Source organism: Oryctolagus cuniculus, chromosome 15 (assembly GCF_051225735.1).
Source record: "Oryctolagus cuniculus isolate XC-2025 breed Fujian yellow rabbit chromosome 15, ASM5122573v1, whole genome shotgun sequence".
Taxonomy (NCBI): domain Eukaryota; kingdom Metazoa; phylum Chordata; class Mammalia; order Lagomorpha; family Leporidae; genus Oryctolagus; species Oryctolagus cuniculus.
The window spans coordinates 82,496,750-82,511,633 of record NC_142881.1 but is presented as its reverse complement, the minus strand read 5'-3'; the positions used below and the strand labels follow the sequence as shown (position 1 = coordinate 82,511,633).

General features: G+C 42.9%; 1 long non-coding RNA gene across 1 annotated transcript in view; it reads right to left on the bottom strand.

Annotated features, from left to right (window-relative positions):
* Positions 1-4,687: 4,687 nt before the first annotated feature.
* Positions 4,688-14,884, bottom strand: part of LOC149122118 (uncharacterized) — a 28,316-nt gene continuing 18,119 nt past the window's right edge. The window contains exon 3 of the long non-coding RNA XR_016221776.1: positions 4,688-5,177. This is a non-coding gene — a long non-coding RNA (uncharacterized LOC149122118). The remainder of the gene's footprint in view (positions 5,178-14,884) is intronic.

Here is a 14,884-nt window from a genome sequence, read left to right as displayed (position 1 = left end):
TTACATGAGATACTCAACACTTGATGATAAAACAGGACTTGTGTTTTTGTTCAACTGCCAGCTAACGTAGGTATTTGGAGCATGTTTAAGATAGGTGAGGCTGAGCTAGGCTGTTCTGTAGGGTAAATAGATTAAATGCATTTTCAATATGGAATTTTCAATTTATTATGGGTTTATCCAGAAGTAACATCATAACCCAAAGAGCATCTGTAGTCTAAGTTTGAGTCCTTTGTGAGATCCCAGCTTTGCAGATTATTTCTCAGAGTATATGTAGTTTGTCTTTCTAATCTTTTAACAGGGTCAATTGCAGACAAATGTTTCATTCTAATGAAGCCCATTTTAACACTATTTCCTTTTACAGTCATGCTTTTGGGGTGTAAAAGATGTTTTCTTCTTGCCATGTGTCCTGAAGAATTTCTCCTATGTTTTCCTATAGAAGACTTTTTATTTTATGTTTTCTATTTAAATTTGTGATGCACTTGATTTAATTTAATTTATATATAGGATGTGAGTTTAGGTTAAGATTGTTTTTCTTTTCTTTTTCTTTCTTTCTTTTTTTTTTTTTTTTGGCCTATATCTGTCCAATTGTTCCAGCACCATTTGTTAAAAGGATGTCTTTCTGCCCTGAAGTATTGTTTCTCCTTTGTCAAAAATCAGTTAGCCGTGTTTGTGTGGAGCTATTTCTTGGATCTCTACTCTGTTCCCTTCATCTGTGTGTCTCCCTTTGCCAATATTATTCCATGCTGTCTTGATTTACGTAGCTATATAACAAATTCTAAAACCAAGCAGACTGATGCTTCCCATTTTATTCTTCTTTTGAAGGAACCATGTAGGACAGGCATTTGGCCTAGCTGATAAGTAACTGCATGCCCTCATCCCACATAGGAGTGCCTGGGATGGAGTCACGCACACCATAGAAGACAGCAGGTATTGGCTCAAGAGTTTGGTTCACTGCCACTTACGTGAGAACTTTGAACTGAATTCCTGCCTTCTAGCTTTGGCTGGTCACTCCCTGATATTTGGGACATTTCAGGAGTGAACCAGCAAAATGGGAGATCTCAATCTCTCTCTCTCTCCCTCTTCCTCTCTTCCTCTCTTTCTCCTCTCCCTCCCCCTCTCCCACTCTCTTTCTCCAATTTTGTAAACATGGAAAAAGGAGCGATGAGTATGAATTCCAGCCTAATTAGACAGTAAAACATGTCCTAAAACTTCTATGATTAAAATACTGGCAGGCCAATGAAACAATAGGAAATCTGTAAGTAGAAACAATTGCACATGGAAATCAAGTATATGATACAGGAATAATTTCCAAAATACAGAGAAAAGATTAAAATTTAAATTAGCAGCTTTGGTACAGCTGCAGAATGATAAAATTGGATCATTCTTTGTAATGCATATCAGGTTTTCAAATGTATCTCAAATTTTAAATGAAATCATACACCTACCGGAAGAATACATGGATAAATCCATCATAATCTGCGAGTTGGTAAATATTATTATGTTACTCAAAATCCAGAAGCAGCAAATAAATAAGGAATAAAGATATACGTTTTTATATTTTTAAAAGATGTATGATAAGAAACAAATACTACATGTAAGTTAAAGGGCACATTCCATATGGAAAATAAAGAGTCATACTAATAAGGCAAACAAATCTGAATTTTCTTAAAATAGAGATTCAAAAATAGAAAAGAAAAAAGCCACCAACTTTGCAGAAACAGAGGCTAAAGAAACAAACATAATTCACAGGAAAAGAAACGCAAATGACTTGTAATCATATGAAAAGATGCTCAAGCTTGTTTATACAGTGAGGGAAATGTAAATTAAAATTATTATGAGATATTATTTTCAACCACCAAAATGGAAAAAAAAAATCCTCCTAGTTGCCCAATATAGCCTGGTACGAATCTGTGTGGTGTAGGCACTCTCTTACAGCACCAGCAGAAAGCAAAGGGCTCATTCTCTTTGGAGGGGGACTTTGGCGATACCTAGAAAATTACATAGGCCCATTTACCCTTGGACCCAGCAATTCTACTTCTAGACTCTCTCCTGAAGGTACACACACTACAGTAATTACAATTTTATAACTTAAAGACTTGATCTTGTTATTGAATGGCCAAATAAAAAAGCAATCTACCATAATCTCACAAATTGGCTTTTTAAAAATATTTTAATACCATCTTTCCTCATTATTCCAAATTCAGAATAAAACAAGTATCACTCCTAAGGGTGTATGTAGCTCGTGTACTTCTTAATATCTCTGTCCCACATCAACCCACACATACAGACATTTTGAGAATTCTTAGACTGCACGTGGGAATCTATCATTGTAGGGCAAGAGAAGGAATGATCTGGGTTATGCACCACAGAAAAGTACTGTAACCAGTGAGCTGAGGACCATGGGTAGAACTGAGGTTACAGGGTGGCTGAAGAACATCCACACAGCCTTTCTTAAGTGGAGGGAAAAGGAAGTGTGTCCTTCTGTTAAAAGAAAAATGTATTTTTGGTCTCCATTATCAAGCATGGCTCTTATCCAAAATCAACTGAAGACATTTAAATCTTATTTTGCTTGTGTGTTGTCCTAAGCATTAGTTTGGGTGGTAAAAAGTTAATGCTAGGATTATGGAACCTACCTCCTTACTATATAGATGACTACAACCTGAACTTGGGCAAGTGAAGCCCTGGGGTGCAGCACTTAAGGAACCGGTGCTCACAGTATTATGAAGGTGCAGGGCCAGCCCCAAGGTGAGTGCCTTCTGTACTTCTGCGCCTTGAGCACTTTATTCATCTTGCCTTAGGGTGAGCTCTAAAATGGATGCCCACAGAGACAAAAGGCTTGCTCAGCTCATAGCTCATATGGTTAACTGGTGACAGCAGAATTAACACAAGTTCTCTAAAGAAGTCTGGAGTCTGCCACCTCCACCCTTGCCCCTGTTCCAAGGAAAAGCCTAAAGACAGAGCGGTCAGCCCCTCAGTCTGTATCAGACCAAGGGCTCCTACTTGGTATTGGCAGAGTGACCAACAAGAGCACACCGAGACTTCATCTGCAGCAAGACTGTCACTCCATTCATGTAGTAGGAAAATGTACATCAGGTGAATCAAGTAAGCCAAAAGAATATGTGTCATCTACATTGACAGCCAAGACACTTTTTAAAGTGCTAATGAAATTATTATGAACAGTGACTTTGCTAGTGAACAAACCATTCCTCTCACTGATCAAAACACATGGAAAAATCTCCCGGGAAGAAAGTACTTCCATTTTGAATACGGCCTTTGTTATGAAGTTCAAAGAAACAGTCCTGCATTTTCAAGAATATGCTAAAACTCAGAGTTTTCAAGCAAATAGATGCAACAATCCTTATTTACCCAAGAGAAATGAAAACTCGTGTTCACACACAAAAAAATCTGTATATGAATATTTATAGGGTCTTTATTCTTAATCACCAAAAAGCCTGGAAGTAATGGAACTGTCCTTCAGGGAATGAACGGACAAGCAGATTCTGGCACATTGATATACTGGAATACTACAGAGAAACAAAAAGGATTGAACTACCGATGTTATATGAGACAACTTGGATGAATCTCAAGTGCAACACACAGAGTAGAAGAAAACTGACCCAAAAAGATGACATTGCAGAACAGAAAAAAATTCATAGGAGAGAAGATAGACCAGTGATCACCGGGATTGGAAGTTGAGGAAAGGATTGACCACAAAGAGACTGAGGAAGTTCTTGCATTGATAGAACCGTTTCTTACATCTTGTCTATAGTGTTAGTCGATGGGCTGAATATATTTCTGAAAGGTCACAGAATAACAAGGATACCTTTCATTGTAGAGCACATTTTGATAACTTCTTTAGTATAACTGCTTTCTTTTGTAATTCTGTATATTTCATTTCAGACATCTAAAACAAAATACTTGGAATGCCTACATTTCATCTTGAAGTGTGTGGGTTTAGGTCCTGGCTCCACGTGCAATTCCAGCTTCCTGCCATTTCAGACCCTGGGAGGCAGTAGTGGTGGCTCAAGGACTTGGGTCCCTGACACCCATGTGGGAGATCTGGGTTGGGTTCCTAACTCCTGGCTTCAGTCTAGACCAGCACTGGTTTTTGTGGATATTTGTACAGTGAAACAATAGGTTCTCTGTCTTTTGAACAAATACATTTTTTAAAAAAAATAAAAATTTACTGTGAGAAGAGCTCCATGAAATTCACCAGACTTTCAAAAGGGTCCATGAGGAAAAAAGACAGTAAGAATCTCTGTAAAATGAGGCATTGTCCTTGGCTGCTACCTTTGGTGGTGCTGAGCTCTACCTTCCACTCCTGACAACTTTGCTCAACCTGAGCCATTTCTTAAGAGATTCACAGAGGAGGAACGTGACGTGTACGTGGGTGTGTACATGCATGTTGAGGTGGATTCGTTCTGAGAGGAGAAGTGTGGTGGGGGCAAGAGGCGCAGAATCACCACATAGACCCTGGGAGTTGGGTGAAAGCAGGCCAGAGGAGAGCAGCTTGCACACTCGTTTATTTCACTTGGTACAGCAGCTTATATAGCTGAGGCAGCCAATCCAGTCAAGGGGTGGTTTATGCCCTAACCAATCACTGCCTGTTGCCAGGCAGGCTCCTTTGCCAGGTGGGTTTCAAAGCCCTTCGTGAGTAACTGATGCTCGCTTGCCAGTGGCCATCTTGGCATGGCCTTCTCATTACACCACATTTCCCCCATTTTGTTTACTTCTGAGCAACAGGAGGCATGATTCTTGGCCATACTATTGTTGACCCCGTTTTGATGTGGTCTCCGTATGCAGCTGTGCCTGTCTTAGGTTGTCCCCCAGGGGATCTTACCCGTCATTGACTAACCAGCGCTCAAAACAGGAGACCACAGGAGTGCTTGCTCAGATGGGGGTAGGAATGAGGAACAGTGGTAATCAGGAATAGCATGACAGCACACAGGCTATTCGTTGTTTGAATGACTGACCAGAGCTAAGTGGGGTATAAAGCAGTAGTGGATGTGGCTATGGGCAGTCCCTCAGGGTAGGATGATAGGGCAGCAGCTTGACAATCAGTACAGGTGTGTCCACTAATAAAGCGGACTCTCAGTCTTGTTCAGCTGGTTCTGGTTGACTGTCAGTTGCAGGCTTGATGTTTCTGGCTGCTACCCAAATGGGCTGTCCTGCATTCTCTGGAAACCTCAAATAGCTAAAGCTGGGGCATCACAATACCAAATTTCAAGACATACTGCAGGGCAGTTATAATCAAAACAGCCTGATACTAGTACAAAAACAGATACATTGACCAATGGCACAAAACAGAAATACCAGAAATCAATCCAAACATCTACAACCAACTTATATTTGATCAAGAAGCTAACACCAATCCCTGGAGCAAGGACAGTCTCTTCAACAAATGGTGCTGGGAAAACTGGATTTCCACATGCAGAGGTATGAAGCAAGACCCCTACCTTACACAAAAATCCACTCAACATGGATTAAAGATCTAAATCTATGACCTGACACCATCAAATTATTAGAGAACACTGGAGAAACCCTGCAAGACATTGGCATAAGCAAAGAGTTCTTGGAAAAGACCCCAGAGGTACTGGCAGTCAAAGCCAAAATTGACATTTGGGATTACATCAAATTGAGAAGTTTCTGTATGGCAAAAGAAACAGTCAGGAAAATGAAGAGGCAATTGACAGAGTGGGAAAAATTATTTGCAAACTATACAATTGATAAAGGATTGATAACCAGAATCTACAAAGAGATCAAGAAACTCCACAACAACTAAACAAACAACCCAGTTAAGAGATGGGCCAAGGACCTCAATAGACATTTTTCAAAAGAGGAAATCCAAATGGCCAACAGACACATGAAAAAATGTTCAGGATCACTAGCCCTCAGGGAAATGCAAATCAAAACCACAATGAGGTTTCACCTCCCAGTTAAAATGGCTTTCATAGAGAAATCAACAAACAACAAATGCTGGAGAGGATGTGGGAGAAAAGGTACCCTAATCCACTGTTGGTGGGAATGCAAACTGAAAAAGCCACTATGGAAGACAGTTTGGAGGTACCTCAGAACCCTGAACATAGTCCTACCATACGACCCAGCCATGCTACTCCTTGGAATTTATCCAAGGGAAATGAAATCAGCAAATAAAAGAGTTATCTGCATCTCCATGTTTTTTGCAGCTCAATTCACAACAGCTAAGACACAGAATCAACCTAAATGCCCATCAACAGAATACTGGTTAAAGAAATCATGGAATATGGACTCTATGGAATACTACACATCAGTAAAAAAAGATAAAATCCGGCTGGCGCCGCAGCTCACTAGGCTAATCCTCCGCCTTGCGGTGCCGGCACACCAGGTTCTAGTTCTGGTTGGGGTGCCAGATTCTGTCCTGGTTGCCCCTCTTCCAAGCCAGCTCTCTGCCGTGGCCAGGGAGTGCAGTGGAGGATGGCCCAAGTGCTTGGGCCCTGCACCCCACGGGAGACCAGGAGAAGCACCTGGCTCCTGCCTTCGGATCAGCGTGGTGCACCAGCCGCAGCGCGCCAGCTGCGGCGGCCACTGGAGAGTGAACCAATGGCAAAGGAAGACCTTTCTCTCTGTCTCTCTCTCTCACTGTCCACTCTGCCTGTCCAAAAAAAAAAGTTACCTGATTTTTCTATTTTCTGTCGCCTCTTCCCCACTTTACAAGGAAAATCACTTTGAAAGAAAAAGTGCAGGCTGGTGTGGTGCACAGCAGGTTAAGCCACTGCCTGCAACACTAGCATCCCATACATGCCTGAGAAAGCAGCAGAGGACAGCTCAGTGCTTGGTGCTTGGGCTCCTGCCACCCACATGGGAGACCCAGAAGAAGCTCCTTGCCCCTGGCTTTGGCCTGCCCAACCCCAGCTGTTGTGCTCATTTAGGGAGTGAATCAGTGGATGGAAGACCTCCCTCTCTGTCTCTTCCTCTCTCTAACTTTGCCTTACAAATAAATAAAAGTAAATCTTTAAAAAAATAAAAAAGAACAAATTGCTTTTATTCTTTTCCATCATCCTATATTTATCCACTTTTTGCTCTTTAAGCCACGTTTTGATTTTAGTTTCGTGTTCTTCAGCCCTTCTTGGTCTACAATACCAATCTCCTCTGATCAGCTCCCAGGAACTCACTCTCTGTGAAGGAAGGAAGGGCTGCCTGATTCTAGAGTCTAACCCCAGTTAAGACCTTTAACCAAATGTGTTGTCACTTCATTTTCTGATAATTCTCTGCAGTAGACTGGCTTCACATTCCATGTGCTCCCGGATCTCCCTTAGCACCCCTGAACTTTCTGAAGGATAATCCGATCCCTAGTGAGAAGGACTGGGAAAGCGAATAAAAGTAAACTGAGCACTGTAGCAGAGTGAGAAATCAGACATAGGGACTTCTCGATGATTTCCTGGAGTTAACATCACTGAAAGATGAAACTTCAGAGGTTGGGCTGAATTCAGGTTCTGAAGTAGCTGGCTGAGACTGAGGAGGAATAAACCCAGAGTCAACATTCCCCAGTGTTGGAATAATCCCTGTGAAGTGTGATGTTATATATACAGTGCTCAAGAAGGAGTCCAGAGACTTTCACTCCTAAATATGGTACCCTGGCTTGCTGCCTATTTTAAACTATAGGGACCTAGAGCAGAGCGGGTGTCAGGAGAGACTTCCTCTCATGTCTCCTTTTGTGCTAAATTCTGGACCCCCAAAGAAGAATCTAATTACCTCTGGTCCCTCTGCTGAGTTTTCATCAACTGAAACTCATATGGCAGGAAGAAAGAGTGAAGTCTGTCAACCTATCTGGGGCGACTTTTGTCACACTCTCTTGTCTCTACTTGAGCCCATTCTGTATCACAAAAAGAATCTTGTGTTACCCCTTGTCTATCCTGCAGGTCCGGTGGGTGGACTTTGTCCCAGGCGACTGTGTGTGTCTTCAAGCCCTATGAATTCCCTGAAACTCATCTACTAGTCTCCTCTAAGTTGTCTATCTGCTCCATTCTCCTCCTCCCCTGGGGACAAGGGATATACAGGCTTCTGAAATGCTATGGTTTGATGGCACAGGGCTCCCAGGACTCATGCAGACATGTTAGCCCCACGGTCATAAGTTCGTGGTATTAAGGGAGTAAAAGATTGATACCACTAAGGTGTATGAGAGGTGAGCCTGCTGGGGGGTCCTTGGGTCACTGTGAGCATGCTTCAGGTCGTTTTCATGAGAGTGCTGGCTACAAAAGCCAGGTTGGGCCTACCTGCTCCCTCTCTGCTTCCTGGTTCACCTTGTGATGGATTCTTTCTCGGTGTCAACATCTTGAATCCCTGGCCTTGACACATGGCCAACCTGAGACTGTGAGTTGAAATCAGCTGCCTTTCCTTTTAGTAATAAGATGACCAGTATACAAAACTGAGAGTGGGAGTGGGGTCATCACTGTAACAAAAACCCAAAAACTTGGGGGAAGCTTTGGAATTGGTTTACTGGAAAAAGTTTGGGGGAAGAAAAGGTTTACTGGAAAAGAATTTGAGGGAGGGGCCGGCACTGTGGTGTGGTAGGTAAGGCCACCACCTGTGGTGCCAGCATCCCCTATGGGTGCCAGTTTGTGTCCCGGATGCTCCACTTCCCTTCCAGCTCTCTGCTATGGCCAGGGAAAGCAGCAGAATATGGCCCAAGTCCTTGGGCCCCTGCACTCGCATGGGAGATGTGGAGGAAGCTCCTGGCTCTTGGCTTTGGATCAGCACAGCTCCGGCCATTGTGGCCATTTGGGGAGTAAACCAGTGGATGGAGGACCTCTCTCTCTCTCTCTCTCTCTGTCTTTCAAATAAACAAATAAATCTTTAAAAAAATAAAAAAGATCTTGGGGGAGCCAGCTAGAGAAAGCCTCAAGTGCCATAAGCTGAGATCAGGGCAATTTTAACAAGGGCCTGGAAGAACAACAAAAGCCGTGCTGATGAGGTTTCAGAAGGAAATGAGGATGCAGCAGGGAACTGAAGTAAGGCCCCTGGTAGCCTCACTGTGCCCAACCCTGATACTGTGTGGGAGGCTAAACTTCAAGATGTGGATCCGTTTGCAGAGGCCACTGGAAGGCAGCAAAGGGCTCCGGCTTTGGCATGGGTGCTGCTGACTGTATTCTAGCTCAACATGTGAACTATCCTGAACACATGCTCCACCCAACAGCCCACCCAGTCTTGGAGTGTGAACTTCCAAAACCAGGAGCCAAATTAACCTACTTCCTTCATGAGGAGCTTCTATCGGGTATCTTGCTGTAGTCAAGAAAAGCTGACAAACAGATAAATCATGTCAGGCTAGTAGGTCATCACCATGATGGCCTCCATGCAGGTGACAACTTCTGTATCTGTCTATCTTCAGTTCCTCTCAGTGAACCTTCACAGGGAGGAGAGAATGCTTCCCTTTCACCCCTACCCCTGAGACTCGTCTTTGGCTGGAGCTGGCATTCATTAGTTGTTTCCTAACTATTCCACCAATAAGAACTTGAGTCAATAGTGAGAAAATTCTTAATTTTTTAAAAAATTTACTCACTTGAAAGGCAGAGTTAAAGAAAGAGAGACAGACAGTGAGAGAGAAAAAGAGAGACAGACAGACAGACAGATCTATCCATTGGTTCATTCCCCAAATGGCTGCAATGGTTGAGACTGGGCCAGACCAAAGCCAGGAGTCTGGAATAATATCTGGGTCTCCTATATGGGTGCAGTGGCAGCAGATGGGAAACTGAGCATCCAGGACTTGAACTGGCATCCATTTATGATGCCAGCATTGCAGGCAATGGCTTAATGTACCATACCACAACACCAGCCCCAGAAGTTTCTTAATTTAAACTGCTTATTTCTTTATATAGTTATTTATAAATTTATCTTATTTATATTTAAATATTTGCTACAGCGTGTGGTAGTTGTGTAGACAAAATCTCCATTACTCATTGCAATCATTCATTTTCAGGAAATACTGAGGGTTCATCATGTGCTCAACACCGATGTGGCTATGAGAGAGGCAGCAGCAGACTAGCTGTGCCCGCACCTGTATTCACAGAATTTACACTCTCCAGCCCTGGGAAGTGAGTGGCCGCACAGGTACAGATGTCCCAAGTGTGTGACCATCAGGAGTGATGCCCACGGCAGGCAGCTGCTGGACACCATGGGGCAGGTCCAGAGTTAGGTCAGGGGAAGGTGAACGCTAGGGCATCACCCCTGCTTTCCCAGGGAAAGTGCTCTGCTGCTTTCCTCAAGCTTCAGGGTTCAGTGGAGCCAGCTCTGGGAAGACAGATAAATTTAAACAGGAAGACTTAACCAGAGACATCAAGTTTTATCTAGGGTGTATATGAGCTCCATATCATTTAAAATGCATAACAAAATTCTGTCATGCATAGGACGTTGAGTAGGCTGCTGACTTGAGCACAGGGGTCGAATGCCTTTCTCTCCATTAGAAGGACTGATGGGTCATAAACATGCAGGAAATTTTCATCAGCCCTGGGTTGCAATCAAAAGTGAAAAATCAACTTGAGAGATTTACAAGCTACACCTTATTGTCACTGAGGGGAAAATAAAGAGGCATGCCTGCAGCCTGCATCTCCACAGGGGCATCACATGGCTGATACAGCATTAGTTAGAGTGAGTTGAGAACATCTTGGCTGCCTGGGATTTTCAGACTCCAAGAGAAGGGAGTCTCACACCAGAGGGAGAAGGGTAAAGAAAGGCCCCATGCCCAGAAATGAAGCACAACTGTCCTCATGAGGCTGGAGTATGTGCCCCTTACCACCTCAGAGAGAGGCAAGCCTAGGAGGCAGGAACAGCTAGAGGCAGCTCTCCTGTTCTGTTTCTTTTCTGTGCTATGCACCCCCAGGGCCATGAACTTGGAGAAAGCAGTCCGTATAGGCAGTGAGCAGCAGAACCAGCAAGAAGGACCCCCAGCCAGCACACACTCCATAGGGACTACCAGTGATGCAATTCAAGGGAAGCCGACTGAGGCACGGACTTAAGTAACTACCCAGTAGTCTCTAGTGAGATATTCAAAGGGTCTTCAAAATTTTCATGGAAAGTAAGTTTTAAGGAAAAACTATGCATAAGCTGCAAAATTTATCTGCACCAAAATAAACTCATACTAACTTATTATACTGTGTCTGAGTACAATCTAGTTCGAGGCCCTAGGAAAGATCAAACATCACTTTGAATCAGGCACCGAATCAGAGCAGCATGGATTCTGCTAAAATTGAGGCAAGAACAAATGCCAAGTTTATGAAGGTTGGGGAGAATGGTGAAATTAAGACAACGCTCCAGTGGAATTAGCAATTTACAAATGGTAAATTATTTCAAAAAAGTACAAGAGGATGTTGAAGATAAACCCACAGCAGAAGACTATGCACATGAATCTGCAAAGAAGCAATTAAACTTATTCAAGCCCTACTTGACGAAGACACACAACTGACAGCAGAACCAGCAGCCAACACTGCAGACACCTCAACTCGTTCAGCTTAAACAGCTCTGGCCCCAAAAAGAAAAGTGCAGCAAACTTTCCACTTAACAGGTGCCAGAATGTGGCATCCAACTCGGCTGCAGACAAAAGCGGAACTTTCAGTGGAAACTTTAAATAAGCTACACCAAGATTCTGAAGCATTTCTTTGAAGAGTTATAACAGGAGATGAAACCTGGCTTTACCTGAAGGACTCTGAAGACAAAGCACAGCTAGAGAAGTGGCTACCAAGAGGTGGACGTGGTCCAGTCAAAGCAAAAGGGACCTGTGTGTTCCATATCTAACAGTCCACCTTGCACATGACCACATTTTCTTTTTCTTTTATTTACTTATTTTTTTTTTTGACAGGCAGAGTGGACAGTGAGAGAGACAGAGAGAAAGGTCTTCCTTTTGCCGATGGTTCACCTTCCAATGACTGCCGCGGGTGGCACTCTGTGGCTGGCGCACCGCGCTGATCCAAAGGCAGGAGCCAGGTACTTATCCTGGTCTCCCATGGGGAGACTTGGGCCATCCTCCACTGCACTCCCAGGCCACAGCAGAGAGCTGGCCTGGAAGAGGGACAACCGGGACAGAATCCGGCGCCCCGACCGGGACTAGAACCCAATGTGCCGGCGCCGCAAGGTGGAGGATTAGCCTACTGAGCCACAGCACCGGCCGACCACGTTTTCTATTTCCAGTCATCAGCTGATGGACATCTTGGTTGAGTCCATTTCTTTGCTATTGTGAGTTGATCTACAATAAACATGGGAGTGCTTTCATATGCCGACTTCTGGGTGGAACTGGAGATCACTATGCTAAGGGAAATAATGCAGACCCAGAAAGACAAACATCATGTTTCCTCTCATATGTAAAGGTTAATACACATACACACATATGAAAGAAAGAAAAGTGTGTGGATATCATATTGTTTGGTCCATGGTTATAAATATTATCTCCATTAAATTACAACCTCTACAATTTAATAATATACCATATTGGGGCCAGAGCTGTGATGCAGCAGTTAAAGCCACCACCTGCAGTGCCAGCATCTCATATGGGTGCTGGTTTGAGTCCCGGCTGCTCCACTTCTGATCCAGCTCTCTGCTATGGAATGGGAAAGCAGTGAAAGATGGCCTAAGTCCTTGGGCCCCTGAAACCACATGGGAGACCCAGAGGAACCTCCTGGCTCCTGGCTTTGGATCAGCACAGCACCAGCCATTGTGGCCATCTGGAGAGTGAACCTGCAGATAGAAGAACTCTCTCTCTCTCTTTCTCTCTCTCTCTCTCTCTGCCTCTCTATAATTCTGCCTTTCAAGTAAATAAATATTTTTTAAAAAAAGAAAAATACACCATTATTTCCTCACTTGTGACAACTGTTATGAATCCTACATCATATAATATTAATATCCTTGTTTTCAAGAAAAATAGTATGCATGTATATGATATCTACATACGAAGTGAACATGGGAAAATGTTGAAAAGATTAAATCTAAGAACATAAATATGATCTTTAAAATACATAGACTGATGTAATGAAAGTGATCTAGATTTGCCCAATTTTTTAGTTATAGCTGATTCTGTTTCATTTGTGTTTGATTACATACAGTACACACCAAAACATTACATTTTTGCATCTCAAGGTGATTATTACAAGACAAAATCTCCATTTACTCTTCCTTATAACCAAGGTGGTGGGGCTGGAATTGTGGTACAGCAGGTAAAGTCACTGCCTTCGACACCGGCATCCCATATGGGCACAATTTCAAGTCCCAGCTGCTCTATTTCTGATACTTCTCCCTGCTAATGTGCCTAGGAAAAGCAGCAGCAGATGGCCCCAGTGCTTGGGCCCCTGCCACCCATGTGGGAGACCCAGATGAAGCTCCTGGCTCCTAGCTTCAGCTTGACCCAGCCCTGGCCATTGTGGTCATCTGGGGAGTGAACCAGAGATGAAAGATCTCTCTCTCTCTTTCTTTCATTCTCTTTCTGTAACTCTGACTTTCAAATACATAAATAAATATTAAAAACAAAAACAAAGTGATATATATATATGTGTATATGTACATACACATATAGACAAGGGCCAGAGTGTGGACAGATGATATGGTGTCTTCAGGCTCACAGTTGATGAAGGGATCCTTCACAGGATATGACAAGTACAGAACATTTACATGCATCATTTATAGAGACAACTGATTACATGTGTGTAATAACATCTCAGGGGATTCATCTGAATGACAGCATGATAAAAACCAGTAACTCTTTGATGTCCAACACAATTGGTGATACAAGATCATTAGCTTCCTTTATTTACACTCACCAAAATTATATAAACATTTAAAACTGGTACAGAATTGCCAATTAAGGCTATATTAGCCACGAAAGGAGAGGTTGTGTCTGTAAAGGCAGTGACTCTCAACTTTTCTATTCATGTGTTCACCTGTTAACTCTAAAAGAGGACACCAGTGAGTTAGTTTACTGAAAAAAAATTCATAGTTTGTGAGACTTTCCTCCTCCTTTCCAAGGTACTGATACAGAACTTCACACATATGATTTCTTGGGCAAAAATGGAAAAGAATACTTGAATACATTATATAACCCAAAGTAATTCTGCACTAATGGAACATTACTTCCTATAGAAAGAAGGCTAAAAAGTGAATATTAAAAACATGAGATTTAGAAAAACAAGTGAACTGATCAAAAGCAAAGATCATGGCAACGGTTTTGGAGGTGCTCAAGGCACTGTGCTGTTGACTTTTTGGGGAATAAAGCAAGGTAACATCTGCTTCTTACGAGGCTGTTTCGAGAAAGTCACCCAAAGGTTAGCAGAAAAATGCCCAGGAAGCTTTGCAAGAGAATCTTCTATGATGACAAAGTTCCTACTCATGCCTCTCATCAAAGAAGGTGATTTTGTGAGAGGTTCAATGGAAAATAGCCCTGACTTGGCTCCTTCTGAATTCCTTTTGTTTCCTAATATAAAAAAAATACGGAGCTGGCGCTATGGTGTAGTGGGTAAAGCCACTGCCTGCAGTGCCAGCATCCCACATGGGCGCCAATTGAAATCCCAGCTGCTCCACTTCCAATCCAGCTCTCTGCTGTGGTCCAAATCCTTGGGCCCCTGCACCCATGTGGGAGACCCAGAAGAAGCTCTTGGTTCCTTGCTACAGACCGGGGCAGCTCTGGCTGTTGCAGCCATCTAGGGAGTGAACCAGTGGATGTAAAACCTCTCTCTCTTTCTCTCTCTATCTCCCTCCTTCTCTGTAACTCTGGCTTTCAAGTAAACAAATAAATCTTTTAAAAAAATTTTAAAAGACACAAATTTTTCTTTGTTTAATAATTAAGTAAACTGAAAGTAGACCTTTGTAAAAATTAAGAGTGGGAATGTGAGAGGGAGGAGGAAGAAGGGTTGGAACATGGGCAAGAGGAAGA